The 15,261-nt window shown below is 41.2% G+C and overlaps 1 pseudogene; it reads right to left on the bottom strand.

Moving 5' to 3' along the window:
* Nucleotides 1-2,026: 2,026 nt before the first annotated feature.
* LOC129659913 (zinc finger protein 639-like) lies at nucleotides 2,027-4,591 on the bottom strand (annotated as a pseudogene).
* Between the last annotated feature and the right edge of the window lie 10,670 nt (nucleotides 4,592-15,261).

Genomic DNA, 15,261 nt, shown 5'->3' with positions numbered 1-15,261 from the left:
TTATTTTATCAATTCTAAAGAATGCAAATACTTATTTTCCTCCCTTCTTTTTCTGTTTGTTTACTGTAATGTCTATTGACTTGTCAAGTTTACCGATTCGTTCCTTAGCTGTATTCAGTCTACTGATAAGCCTATTGAAGTATTCTTCATCTCTGAGACCATTTTTTATTTCTAACCTTTTTCTTTGGCTCTTTGTTATAGTTTCCATGTCTCTGCTAAAATCCACCATTTACTCATATTGTCCACCTACCCAACTAGACTCATTAACATATTTATCGATTTTTTTTTTGAAGAGTCCCTAACTGGTAATTTCGACAGCTCTGTCATACCTGCATTTGATTTTATTAACATTTTGTTTCTTGACAAGGCCATGCTTCCTTGCATGCCTCGTAATTTTGGTGGAATGCAGTATATAGCATGTTTAAAAATTGAAGGGGCTGAAATAAATTTTATGTCCAGCAAGGGGCATATCTTTCTTTCCATCAGGATGTTAGCCTTGAAATTTGAGTGAATCTAATCTGTAGTTGAGCTGGGCCTGGACTCTATGGTTAGATTCAGCTCACCACAGATAAAGTTATTTGAAAATGGAAGTGTTAGCTGCTCAGTCATGTGCAACTCTTTGTGACCCCATGGACTATAGGCCACCAGGCTCTTCTGTCCATGGAATTCTCTAGGCAAGAATACTGGGAGTGGGCTGCCATGCCCTCCTCCAGGGGATCTTTGCAATCCAGGGATTGAAACCCTTGTCTCCTGCATTGCAGGCAGATTCTTTACCGAGTTATTCAAGGGTTGCATCAAAACACTGTCTTTGATATACTTGGAAACTGTATGCCTGAAGAGCTTATTTTAGCTCTCCAATCTCCCTCTGAAGCAGGCCCCATGTTTTACCTCGGGGTTGGGGGCCTCTCATACAGTTGCTTCTCCCCCAGCTGAAAACTATGAAAAGCAGCACAAGGCCAAAAATGCCTGTGGATTTGTTATCCTCTGCTTTGGCCCTCAGATTTCAGCAGGCCCCACAGAGGTGTGCCTCAGCTGGTGTATCCTTCAGCTCTCCTGCTTTGCCCCCACAAGCACTCCATGAAAGTCTATGGAAGAGAGTTGTGTCTCCCAGGGATTTTAAAGGCCTGTGTCAGGGGCTTCCCTGGTGGCTCAGTGGTACAGAATCCACCTACCAATACAGGAGACAAGGGTTCGATTCCTGGTCCAGGAAGATCCCACATGCCATAGAGTAATTACACGTGTGTGCCACAACTATTCAGCCTGTGCTCTAGAGCCTGGGAGCTGCAACTCCTGAGCCCATACACCCTAAACCCTGTGCTCAAGGGAAGCCACTGCCAGGAGAAGCTGGCACACCACAATGAAGAGTAGCTTCTGCTTGCTGCAACTAGAGAAAAGCCCACGAAACAATAAAGACCCAGCACAGCCAAAAATAAGCAGAACATTTTTTTAAAGGGGCCACGTCAGCTAAATTTCATTACAAGCTCAATTGTTCAGTTGTCTCCTTACCTGCTTCTGTGGAAGCTTCCTCCTCTCTGCACTGTCCTGTTCACAGCCATGTCAAAGATGAAAGCAACTGTTACAACCTCTCTTCTAGGAAGTGCTTTTACTTTTTGAATTCAATAGGTTTTCAACCTTAGCTCTGCTGCTGCTGCTAAGTTGCTTCAGTCGTGTCCGACTCTGTGGGACCCCATAGATGGCCTCCCACCAGGCTCTCCCGTCCCTGGGATTCTCCAGGCAAGAACACTGGAGTGGGTTGCCATTTCCTTCTCCAATGCATGAAAGTGAGAAGTGAAAATGAAGTCACTCAGTCGTGTCCAACTCCTAGCGACCCCATGGACTGCAGCCTACCAGGCTCCTCCATCCATGGGATTTTCCAGGCAAGAGTACTGGAGTTGGGTGCCATCGCCTTCTCCGAACCTTAGGTCTGGCAGACTCTAAATATTTTGTAGTTTATGCAGCTTCTCATTGGTAGGATGGGAGCAGTGTGTTTTTATTAATAGTTTTTTGTTCTTTTTAATATGCCTACTGGTGTATTTTAAATTACATGTATGCCATTCATTGTATTTCTATTTGCCAGAGCTATTCTATTTATGAGCTTCCCTGGTGGCTCAGTGGTAAAGAATCCGCCTGCAATGCAGGAGACACGGGTTCAACCCCTGGGTCGGGAAGATCCTTGGGGGAAGGAAATGGCAACCCACTCCAGTATTCTTGCCTGGGAAATCCCATAGACAGAGGAGCCTGGTGGGATACAGTCCATGGGGGTGCAAAGAGTATGACATGACTGAGCAACTAAAACACCACCACTCTATTCATACGAGTGAGCTGCAGATGGCCTACTCCTTTAGAATGCATTTCTTATGCAAAAGGACATTTGCTTATATAACCCATTTAGGTTTTTTGGTACTACAGAACTTGATGTAGAAAAGATGAGAGAATCTGCCATTTCTTAATGACTCTCATTTAAGCAGCAATTTGGCTAAAGGCAAAAAATGGCCTCTGCAGAATCTATTGTGCTAGATTTTAGCAGTATTTTCACATTTTCAGAGGAAAGCTATAGGCTTATTCCAAGAACACAAGTATAGAAATAGATCTACCAGATCTCAAATACTTTAAGAAGTCAGTGATCTGGAATTTTCTTTATCAACATCTTTCCTACTGCCTAAAAAATAGTCATCCTACCTGTCATTCTAAAAAGGCATGCATTCATAAGTTATTTATCAAGTGTTTTGAGTAACACATAGTTTGCACATCAAAAAGGTATGTGAAAAGCACACAGTAGGTATGCAGTCCACTTGCCCTGCTGGCTCCCATGTTAACAGAGGAAACCCAAAAGGCTATAATATTTTTTCCTCCAAAAAAGTCGAATTTATTATTTCACATCAACTTTATAGAAGTTAAAGAGAACAATTAAGTTGTTTCATAGACTGGAAGGTGACTTATTAATTCCCTTTCATGTCCAAACCTCATCAGTCACTACATTTGTGAGGTAAATCAGCCAAATACTTGAAATCTAGATGAATTTTAAGATCTTCAATCTGTCCTATTGAATATTCACAGTATTGAATAAATAAATCCCTTCAGATAAATGTGAATTTAAATGTTTGCAATATTCTAGCATACTTGATGGAGAAGGCAATGGCACCCCACTCCAGTACTCTTGCCTGGAAAATCCCATGGACAGAGGAGCCTGGTGGGCTGCAGTCCATGGGGTCGCTAAGAGTCGGACACGACTGAACGACTTCACTTTCACTTTTCACTTTCATGCATTGGAGAAGGAAATGGCAACCCACTCCAGTGTTCTTGCCTGGAGAATCCCAGGGACAGGGGAGCCTGGTGGGCTGCCATCTATGGGGTCACACAGAGTCGGACAAGACTGAAGCGACGCAGCAGCAGCAGCAGCAGCTTACTTGAGATGGAGAAGGAAATGGCAACCCACTCCAGTATTCTTGCCTGGAGAATCCCAGGGACAGAGGAGCCTGGTGGGCTGCCGTCTGTGGGGTCACACAGAGTCGGACACGACTGATGTGACTTAGCAGCAGCATACGTGAGAAGCCTTTCCCACAGTCATCACAAACATGAGGAAAAATTTTACTGTGTTTAGTAGCAACATGTCTGTTAACATTTGTATGAAGTCTACTCCGAAAGCCACACACTTGACAAAGAAGTTTTTACATTTGTCAAATGTGATTTTGCTTAAGAGGCTATGCTGTCCATGTTCTCCATTGTTATACTTATCACTTAACTCTATTAATGTACATGCATGCTCGTTTACCACAAGGCCATGCAAGTCTTCTGGATCATTCGTTTCATGTTCACAGAACAGACACAAGTACTGTTCATCACAGCTGCTCCTGGAAATGTAGGTAGAGTTCACTGCTTGAAGAGAACTGTATGTCACATTACTTACACCAATAAAGGTGATCACTAAAATGGGTGTCTGCAACGTGCTGTCTGAAGTTCTCAAAAAATTACTGTCTTATAATCACACTATTTATAAATGTAGGGATCCTCTTCATGCAGTTTGGCATGTTCGATCAGAAGCATGTTGGTAGAGAAACTCTCTTTGCATACTCGACACATGTTTGAATCAGTACGCTTGTGCTTCAAGATCATACACCTGCTTTAAATTGGAAAAATATTTGCTGTTGAACTCACAAAGTTCACATTTATAGAGGCCACTGTTGCTAGCTCCCAGTAAAGGCCATTTCTGCTGTGCAGTCACATTCAAAGCTTGGCTCTTGTCAACAATTTTGCAAAGTTTAGCTGGTGGCTCTTCATCAGTTTGGGCTTGGAATCTCTCAGAGGAATTGTTTCCTGTCTCTATATCATAGTCTTCAGAAATTGTATGCATTTCTGCGGCAACTGGAACACCTTCAGCAGTCTGAACTTCTATGGGGCTCTCCTCTTGGGTTTGCTGGTGGACTGATTCAGGGGAGCACAGTCTTTCATCACAAATTTCAATATCAGCAGATTTTTCTGTAGGAAAGGCAGTGTGGTCTAGAAGTCTAAGTACAGGACTGGAAACCAGGTAGTTTTACTTTCCGTTTCTGGCCTAGATTCCATCTGTAAATTTTGGCAATTCATTTGACATCTCTGTATCAGAATCAAAGATTTTGCTGTCAATTTAAGTCTGGTTATCTCACAGAACATACACTGTAACAATGATCAGAAGAACTTCCATTCAATCCATCTGCAATTCTGCTTATTCCAGAGGAATCTGAATAATGAGAAGGATGTAAAGTTTTCCTTTTTCTTTTTTTAGGATATTCATTTGTATCTTTTTAATTTGGTGTAATTCGTAATACTGGAGCGAGGAAAACTGAATTACAGGGAAATTTTCACAGATGGTGAAATATGCCAGTACCCGGGGGCCAGCCCAGGTACAGCTGCGAGGCAGCGGCCAAGAGGCCCGAGTGTGGGCGGAGGGGTGGCCCTGCTCAGGTTGGTGCTCCACTGGGCCCTATAATACAGCATTTTAAAGAATATCAAGTTTCTTTTTTTAGAACTTCTAGCATTTTCCAGCTAGGAAGAATTCAAGTCCTAAACAAATGCAAGGTAATAAAACAGACATCATACTGACTGAAAAAGGTTGGTTTCAGAGAACAAGAAAGCAGACTATTCAAATCGTCTGCACACATGTTTATGGAATCATGCTTACTGGGTACCTCAGGTAGGCTGGCCCACAAGACTTGATTTAAAGGTGGGGGTGGGGAAGACTGGGCTTCCCAGGAGGCACTAGTGGTAAAGAACCCACCTGCCAATGCAGGAGACATAAGAGACATGGATTCGATCCCTGGGTTGGGAACATCCCCTGGAGGAGGGCATGGCAACCCACTCCAGTATTCCTGCCTGGAGAATCCCATGGACAGAGGAGCCTGGTAAGCTAAAGTCCATACGGTCGCAAAGACACAAATGAGCAACTTAGCATGCACACATGGGGGGAGGACTTACGCATCTATATTATAGCTAGTTGGTGCTGCAGGATACTGCTTTTTAAAATATTTTTATTTATTTTTTGGCTGCACCAGGTCTTAGTTGCAGCATGTGAGCTCTCTTAGCTGTGACATGTGGGATCTAGTTCCCTGACCAGGAAGCAAACCCAGGGCCCCTGCATTGGGAATGTGGAATCTCAGCCACTGGACCACCAGGGAAGTCTCACATAGGCCACTGCTTTTTACAATGTTTTGCTCGCCAATGGCTTGGGATGAGGAAGGTGGGTGAGACACTGGAGATGGACACAAAGATACGCACCTAGAATGAGTAGTGAGAGATGATCAGCTGAAGGAAAAGGTGGCAAAGGAGGAGGAGCCATTGCTGCAAGAAAGCAAAGGAGCAGAAAAAGCTTTTTCGGAAAGTAAGCAAAGAGACACTAAGAGTTAAAAATGGTGAGGAGAGATAGATACTAAATTTTGGTAAAAACATAGATATCAACTAGTGGATATAGCAGTATGTATGTTGGGCTACACCCCACAGCTCTGCAAGTTTTGTAGTTGCCCAGCCTTGAGACTGCAAAGGAACCCAGAGATAGAGACAGAGACATCAAAGGCTTAATAGATGGGAGGTCTTACATACCTCAAACAGGTCCTGGAGAATCCACATGCAACAGACTGTGGGCAAGACATGGGAGCAGTCTTCGCTACCTGGAGGGAAAAGAAGGCTACTATTTATACAAAGAATTGACATCAGGTTGGCTCATCAGCTACCAGGGAAACCAGCAGCTGAGGCATGTCCCTCATTGCCCCCTGGGTTAATGACAATCACAAGAGTAGATATTGCCCTTTAATAAATTAGCAGATGGAGCCCTTCTGGCCTAAGGGGCAAGCACGCTTATGAGAACAGGGCACAGGTGCAGCAGGGACTGGTTAAGCAGGGGGCTCAAAGAGCAAGAGAATAGCCATCTTGCATGGCCCGATCATATACTCCTTCCCTACCTATCCTGAATGACCCTTACAGTCACAGGGATTGTATGGGGGTTCTGATGACACACACGGCTGTTCTAGACTCCATTCACTGTTTTTTTTGCATTGCCTGAGGACTCAGGCAGGCCTTTTGTAATATCTTCCACCTGTTGTAATGCATTGCAGACGACACAGGGAACAATGGCTGTTATCACGTTGTATCACTGCTTTGCCCACTTCTGTAGCTAAAGTCAGAAACCCAAGGTACTCTTACTATTTTACCATTGCCACACAGGTCCCAACCAAGCCCTACAAACCTGCTCCTAAGTCCATGTCCCTAAAGCCTGTGTCTGTAATTGTTTAGGGGTGATGGGTTTGGTGTATGGTTGTCTTTTGTAGCTAACCCAGGTCCTTGTATTTTGTCTATGTGAAGCCTACCCCGTACAATGAGATGAACCATGAGGATGGAGCTGCTACTTTTAAGCTGGGAAAAGACTGAGGTTAACAGAATATCACCAATATAATGGAAGAGAAAGCTATCTCTCCCAGTAGACACCGGTCACAGTCCCCAGATGCTAGTGGATGGCCACCTTGGCATCACCCCCGCAGCTTTCTGTTCCCCATCCTTATGTCCTTATTTCCTGGTGCCTTGGTGTTCCCCAGGAGTTTCCTCAGCCTCTTGGCTGGCTCAGCAATTGTTGGGCTACACCCCTTGGCCTGCAAGCCTTGTAGTTGCCCAACCTCAAGACTGAAGAAAGAGCTCAGAGACAGTGACCCAGATATAAATGGCTCCATAGGTCGGGAATCTTACCCATCTGAAGCAAGGTCCAGGAGTGACACACTACCATGTGCGGCAGACAGTAAGCAGGACACAGCAGCCATCTTTGCCACAGCGGGTGTGGGGGAGGGGCCTGCCATTTATAGGGCGAACTGACGTCAGCTCTTGGCTCATCAGCAACCAGGGAAACCAGCAACTGAGGCACTTCCTTCATTGCTCCTTGAGCATCAGAAGGTGTTTCCCTTTAATAAACTAGCAGGTGGAGCCATTCTGGCCTAAGAGGCAGGGGCAAGCACATTCATGTGAGTAGGGTATAGGTAAAGCAAGGGCTCAAAGACCAAGGGAACAGCCATCTAGAGTGGTCTGACTATACAGTACATAACTGACTATACAGTGGTCTGACTATACAGTACATAACTGACTATACAGTACATAACTAAGGTCCCTGCACTGCAGGCTGTCCTTGCACTGACAGAGAAGCCCCGAGAGTGGAGGGTTTTGATAACTTCTAAGACTCAAGAGTTAGAGTAGAGAGGAGATGGCAGGTGGTTCAATCTTTCCACCAGAGACGGCTACAGCCAATCTTCCCTCTCTGCCTCAAATTACCTAGGTGCACATACAACTGCCTCTGCAAATACTAATCTTTCTCCATTATCCAGATTTCTATTTCATATTTCTATTAGCATGACTTTTATCCTGTGAAATTGTGCTCACTCAGTCATGTCTGACTCTTTGCAACCCTGTGGACTGTAGCCCACTTGGCTCCTCAGTCCATGAGAATTTCCCAGGCAAGAATCCTGGTGTGGATTGCCATTTCCTACTCCAGGTGATCTGTGAAATAATAGCCTATCATATAAAGCAGCATTTGATTCTTTCTTGATCTTATTTACAATATAAGGACAATTTAATCAACCAGGAATGGGTCTATTACAGTAGTTCTCAAACTCGAGTGTACATTACAGTCACCTGGAAGGTTTGTTAAACCACAGCTTGCTGGACCTCATCCCAGAATTTCTAATCCAGTGGTTCTGTGGAAAGAACAGAATTTGCATGTCTAATAAGTCCCCGGGTGAGGCTGCTGCTGTTTCCAGAATCATTTGCTCTGTTATAGTCAACTGGGATGAATGATTCCAGCTGTTCCCCCACCATCATGCTTCTCTTTGATAAAAGGAAAAGGAAAGAGCTTCTCAGTTCACATTGATTAAAAAAAAGTTACATTCAAAACATTGTACAACTGATTGCAACTCACCAGGGTGCTGACACCAGGCTTGAGAACAACTTTAAACTATTGACCAAAGGAAGGGTCTGGATTACTTACAGAGGCAAAATGCTGTCAGCTGGGCAGAATGCCAGGATTGGTATCTTTCTAAGAGTCAGCTAGATCCTTTTGAAGAGGACTTCTTGAAAATTAAATGTTTCTTTAAATAGAACTATGACAAGCACTCACTCATTCCTGTATTTTTTTCTGATGGATGCAATGGCAAAGCCTGTTTTAATGAGATATGATTTTATAAGTTATTTGGCATCAAGTTACTTGTGTTTGATGAGATAATTCATTTCTTATCCTTGTCATATGCATAATACTCAATTTCTTCACCCAAGGAACAATTGATCAAAAAATATTTGTTGAATGAATATTCAACATCATAAAACTGAGTATAATTCTTGTGTTGTCCTGTTGGCTGCATAAGGATAATAGACATGGTGCTAAAAACTCAAGTTGTTAAGGTGAGGGTCACAAAGGGAGAGATCTTCAGAAGAAAGATGTAGTGGGGAGATGTGTTGTTTTACTGAGGAACTTTCATGCAAGAGCCTCTGCCCACGACAGTAGATTATGTAGATTACTGTCTGCACCAGAATGTGCAGCTGGGGGTGACATGGGACTGGGACCCAGCCTGCATTCTGTTCATCTACTCATCAAGCCATGTACATGAGCACGGGGCTGCCACCATCCAAGGAAAGAATAGGTTTGCCTAATTAACCTCAAAGACGCATGCTCAGTTGCTCAGCCATGTCTGAATTGCTGTGACACTGGACGATACCCCATCAGGCTCCTCTGTCCATGGGATTTTCCAGGCAAGAATACTGGATTGGGTTGCCATTTCCTCCTCCAGGAGATCTTCCCGACCCAGGGATTGAATCTGAGTCGCCTGTGTCTTCAGCATTGTAGGCAGATTCTTTACCTGTTGAGCCATCAGGGAAGCCCCCAATACCGATTAACTCTTGGCAGCCTAGTTTCCCTGTGTCTGGATTTTTCTCCATTAATTAGTCATTGGCCATCTTGAAAATGTTGGCGGGTACATAGCATTACTAATTGTTCCACCTGAACACCTCATGCATGGAACTCTATGGTGGACCTCCAAGAATTCTTTCTTGCCATGCCCCCATCAGCAGAGGATTGGACTCTTTTCTATGAATACTGATGGACAGCTTTACTTTGTGGATTTAGGGATTCTGGGAAGGCCTGATAAATGATCCCCAGAGGAATATTACCCTATTTAACAACTAGAGCTTGACATTCCAATTTAATGTGATCATCTTAGCTCAAGGCATGTTGAAATGAAACAAGTAATTAAGAATTATTCTGCTGTCAGTGTATTCCTTTTAGCACCCTGTGGTTATGTATGTCACAGTACTGAGCAGAAGACATTATGGATTTACTTGGCTGAGCCATTTCCCTTATCCTAGGCTCTCTGGGTCTTGTCTCAGTTTTGGTCATCTCATTTTCCCCAGTACTTCCTACAGTCTCTGTTACATAGTAGGCCCTCAGCAGATGTTTATTGACTAAATGAATCACCAACAATCCTATCACATCCTTGTTCAGTTTATTCAGAAAAATTAAGATTCTATGTTCATAACCTCAAAAATTTATTTTTAAGGTATGCTAAAGAAGATTTTGATTTCTTATTTTCTGATCTAGATGGTAAACCCAAATTAGTTCTTCACATCTTTAGATTTACAGATGTCTTATCATTTGGAATAAAAATCACTTCACAGAAAATGGTTTGTCATTACCATCTGCTTCTTTCATTTGATTCTGTTCAATTTTCAAATGAGCTTTAACATTCTACTCTAGTACATATTATTTTCATTGCTTTTCTTCATATTTTGGGCATTTGTTCTGGCACTATCCATTAGACCATATCCTCCTCTTACATGGAGAAATGGCTAGCAAATGGCCGTTCACCAAGAACTACATTTCCCAGCCCCCACTGGGTCAAGTTGTGGTCATGTGACTAGTCCACACCAATAAAATGTGATCAGAAATGATGTCTTCTTCTAGGCCAATATAAAAAAGTATACTTCCTCTGTACTCCTTTCTCCTTTTTCTGGTTGTCATAGAGCAACAATGAGCCTTGTAATCTTTACTGTACTATGGATTCCTTTGGCACACATTAAAAGCCTCTGAATCCCTTTGCAGAATGTTTGTTAAATGTATACAAATCTAGAATTATAAAGGAAACAAACTATATTAAGTAAAATTATTAGACTATTTAGAAAATCAGTAATACATAATATATCTGAGTATATTCATTATCTATCACTATGTAACAAATTACCATAAAACAAAATTTTGTTCATGGTTTCTGTGGGTCAGGAGCAGCTTAACTGGGCAGTTCTGGTCCAGAGTCTTTCAAAAGGCTACATTCAAGGTGACAATTAGGATGCAATCATCTGGAAGCTCGAGTGGGGGAAAGACCCACTGCTAAGCTTGCTCAAACAGCTGTTGGCAGGTTTCAGTCCTTTGTCACATCCATCCCTCTACAGAGTTCTCATGTCATGGCAGCATGACCTCCCCAAGAGCAAGTGCTCAAAGAAAGGGCACAGAATCCATTGAAATGTTATAGCCTAATCTCAGAAATGACATAGAATCACTTTTACCAGACTCTATTCACTAGAAGAGTATTACACAAAGGTGCGAATGCCAGGAAACTGGGGCCATGCAAAAGCCTGCATACCACAATGATTTTTTTGTTTTTGTTTTGTATTAAAATACAAGATCTAGAGGAAAGTCTAATAACCACTGCAATTTTGAAAGTGTGCTGAGTATAAGTGATTCTTTGAAAGTTTGGCAACAACAGTGATGATAAAAAAGAAATCTATGATTTATTTGTTACAAAGGTGCAAGTACTGCTAATAGTTTCTGTGGTTCTTGCCTATATTTATAATTAAAGGAAAGGACAAATTTTGGTTTGAAATTAACAGTGATGTAACTTTTCCCTTGCAAATATATGGGCAGCCCTGAATTCTATCCATGAATCCTTTGGAGGTTAGCAGACTCTTGAATTCCAGCCAATGACCCTATGAGATTGGAGAGCCCCAGATAGCTTAGTACCCCGAATCACTACTTGAGGAAATAGTTATCAAACCATTACAATTGCCTTGATCTGTTGAGAGAGAGAAAGCCTCTATCATGTGTGAGCCATTATATAGAGTCTATTTGTTATTAATACTATTTGTTGTTTAATCCCTAAGTTTTGTCCAACTCTTTTGCGACCCTGTGGACTGTAGCCCACCAGGGGCCTGTCACAGGGTTTCCCAGGCAAGAATCTGGAGTGGGTTGCCATTTCCTTCTCCAGGGGATCTTCCCAACCCAGGGATCAAACCTGTGTCTCCTGCATTGACAGGCGGATTCTTTACCAATGAGCCATTCTCTCTCTCTCTTTAGTCGCTAAGTCAAGTCTGACTCTTTGCCATGGACTACAGCCTGCCAGGCTCCTCTATCCATGGGATCCTCTAGGCAAGAATACTGGAGTGGGTTGCCACTTCCTTCTCCAGGGGATCTTTCCGACCCAGGAGTCAAACCTGGGTCTCCTGCATTGCAGGTAGATTCTTTACCAACTAAGCTATAAAGGAAGCCCCAATGAGCCATTAGGGAAGTCCATTTGTTACTATAGCCTATCCTATACTCCCTAATACATTTGCCAATTAATTACAATATTATTTCTACTTTATTTTGTCCTTCAACATACACTTTTGAGTAAAATTTTAATTTACCTTTGTGTTAAATTCCATAAATTTATCTGCTATTTTAGAGCATTCATCTCATTCCACTAAGATCTAATTCACTAACTTAATATGTACATGTAATAAAGACATGTAGAGACTAAATTATATTATTCCAGTGACTTTTATTTTTTTCCTTCAGCTTTCAGTTTTATACACCAGATGGTTGCCAGCTGGATCCCTATGAATAAATTGTAAATAATCAATAATAATCAATATTTTTATGGCTCATGCTCCTAAAAGATATTTAAGCACGTTAATGAACTTGTTTTCAAACAATGAGCATCTCATCACAGGGACAACAGATCATCCCACATGCCATTGGCAGAAATATCTCCCTGGGACAAGTAATGGAGACTGAAAGACTGAAGGTATCTAGGTAAAGCTTCTGGATGGGTTTGTGTTAAAAGAAATTAACCTAGTTATAGTACAAGGTTGGGAGAAGGCAATGGCAACCCACTCCAGTACTCTTGCCTGGAAAATCCCATGGACTGAAAAGCCTGATAGGCTGCAGTCCACGGGGTTGCTAAGAGTCGGACACGACTGAGCGCCTTCACTTTCACTTTTCACTTTCTTGCACTGGAGAAGGAAATGGTGACCCACTCCAGTGTTCTTGTCTGGAGAATCCCAGGGACGGGGGAGCCTGGTGGGTTGCCGTCTATGGGGTCCCACAGGGTCGGACATGACTGAAGTGACTTAGCAGCAGCAGCAGCAGCAGCAGTACAAGGTTGAAGGGGTTTTGTTGTCATGGACATTAAAAAAAATGGTACAACCACTAAGAAAACAAAGTCAGGTCTGTGATTTTACAATTCTTTCTAAAATTGAATTTTAAAGATGAGCCAGTGGTGTTAATTTCAACCTAACTAGCCAGATACTAGTATGACAAAATGAATTTTGAAAATAATTGTCTTGCAAAAGATCAAGTCATTTTTAGGCATATATATAATGGCTGGTTGGAATTCAGCATAAAGATTCCTTTTAAATGGAAGCGAACCATGTAACATTTATAGTTTTCTTACTGAACTATATAGTACTCCCCTTCACTGTTCAAGAGAAGATTCATTAAGCAAAAACAGCACTATAGGGCACTCCAGAAAAAAAAAAAAAAGAAACAACAATTCTCTCTGGAAGCAAATATCCCCCTAGCAGTAATTTAGAACTAGATTGATCAAAATGGTGATTTACTAACGAATATTTCATTTTCCTATATTAAAGTATAATTTTGACCATGATTTATAAGAACCACATACAAAAAAAAATCTTTTCTTAGTTAGTTCTTAGCTCCTCATTATCTTATGCAACTTCAGTAAAACTAAATGGTCTAAAGTGAAGACAAATTTGTATTATAATAGCAGGGCTTATTGTAAAAGTTTTAGAATATACAGAAAAGCTTGCCGCAACTAGAGAAAGCCCATGCACAGCAACAAAGACCCAGTGCAGCCAAAAATACATAAATAAAATAAATTAAAAAAAGAAAAAGTGTTGTGCTACATTGAAATTAGTTACAGAATGATTATATATATATATTCTCATATATTTTATTAGTTTATTATAAAATTCTAATGCAGTTTTCTTTATGAAAAGCTATAGGATGGAGTTAAACTGTTGGGTCTCTGATAATGTTTGTAGACCATCTAAAGTATAAAATTATTATGACCCTGTATAAGATTATATAACTTATATTGGAAAGAGCAAGCCATCTGCAAAGATGGCCAGAACTTTTCTTATGACTTGGATTTATCTGACAACTCCCAGTAACTTTAAAACCTAGATGAATATTTATTTCCCTTACATTTACTTTTTACTTCCTTTCAGTTTCATGGGGCAAAAATCAGGTATTTTCATAAACAAAGCATAGCCTAAGGTTTGGAGGAAGAGAAGATTCAGGTGTGGCACTGATAATTTATTTTCTGTCTTGATGAAAAATTGTGCTGAATAACAGAATAAAATATGGCATCACAATTCATCTAGTTGACTTTATCTACTTTTCAAAATTCAATCATTTTTTGACATTGACACAATCATTTATCTCTGAAAAGTTGGAGGGCATATGCCTTCCCTGCAGGCAATTTATATATTTATAACTGAGCCATCTTCTCAGAGAGATTATTTAATTCTGCTTCCTCTTCCACACCTGTCATCCCATTGTATACACCCTTAGTGTCTCATTTTTCTAATGCTGTAAACACTTAATTTCCAGTTAATATGCACCTTAAATTCATCCTTGAGCTGTCTAGGCTTGAATGCAGATATCATTACCCTATAGTCCCCTTGACACAATGAATTCACAATTTCTGTGCATTTTGTTACCCGCCCCGTCTTGGCTTTTCTTAAGGCACTAATAAATATATCAGCCTGAAACCCTCAAATAGATTTTCATTTCACATTTATCCTTTTGAACAGCCTGGTGCAGCATATAACTGTGGCCCAGATCTGGGAACTACTTAGCCTCCCCTAACGTGAATAGTTTTGTGGTACATGTGATGCGTGGTCCATGTTAGAGTTAGAGCTGGATAATTCCAACAATGTCGTTGCTGAGAAAGTACAGCAGGTCAGGGTAATGTTATTACTTATCTTGTGCTTTAAATGCATAAATACAAAAGGAAATTTGAAAAGACATAAAACATTAATACTTAAAATTACAGTTCTACTTAAGATAGAAATATATTATGCATCATTTCTCTATCAAGACCATTTAATCATTACTTGGACACTGAAATTTCTTTAAAAATTTATTTTATTTATTTGGCTGCATCAGGCAGATCTTCATTGCAGCATGCAGGATCTTTAGTTGTGGCATATGAATTCTTATTTGTGGCATGTGGAGTCTAGTTCTTTGACTAAGGATCAGATCTTGGCTTCCTGAATTGGGAATGCAGAGTCTTAGCCACTGGACCACCAGAAAAGTCCCTTAAATTTCTAAATTTGTTTACTTTAGGGTAATAAGAGAAATGTTCAGATAAATATATATGCATGTGTACATATGCTAGACTATGTATCTTATTACTTAGAATCAGATATATGGGAACTATTAACCAACTTGCATATAAGAGGAACAGCACAAGGTCAGGTTGATCT

Source organism: Bubalus kerabau, chromosome 9, assembly GCF_029407905.1.
Source record: "Bubalus kerabau isolate K-KA32 ecotype Philippines breed swamp buffalo chromosome 9, PCC_UOA_SB_1v2, whole genome shotgun sequence".
Lineage (NCBI taxonomy): Eukaryota > Metazoa > Chordata > Mammalia > Artiodactyla > Bovidae > Bubalus > Bubalus kerabau.
Note: the sequence above shows the minus strand (reverse complement) of the source record. Positions and strands in the feature narration are given on the sequence as shown.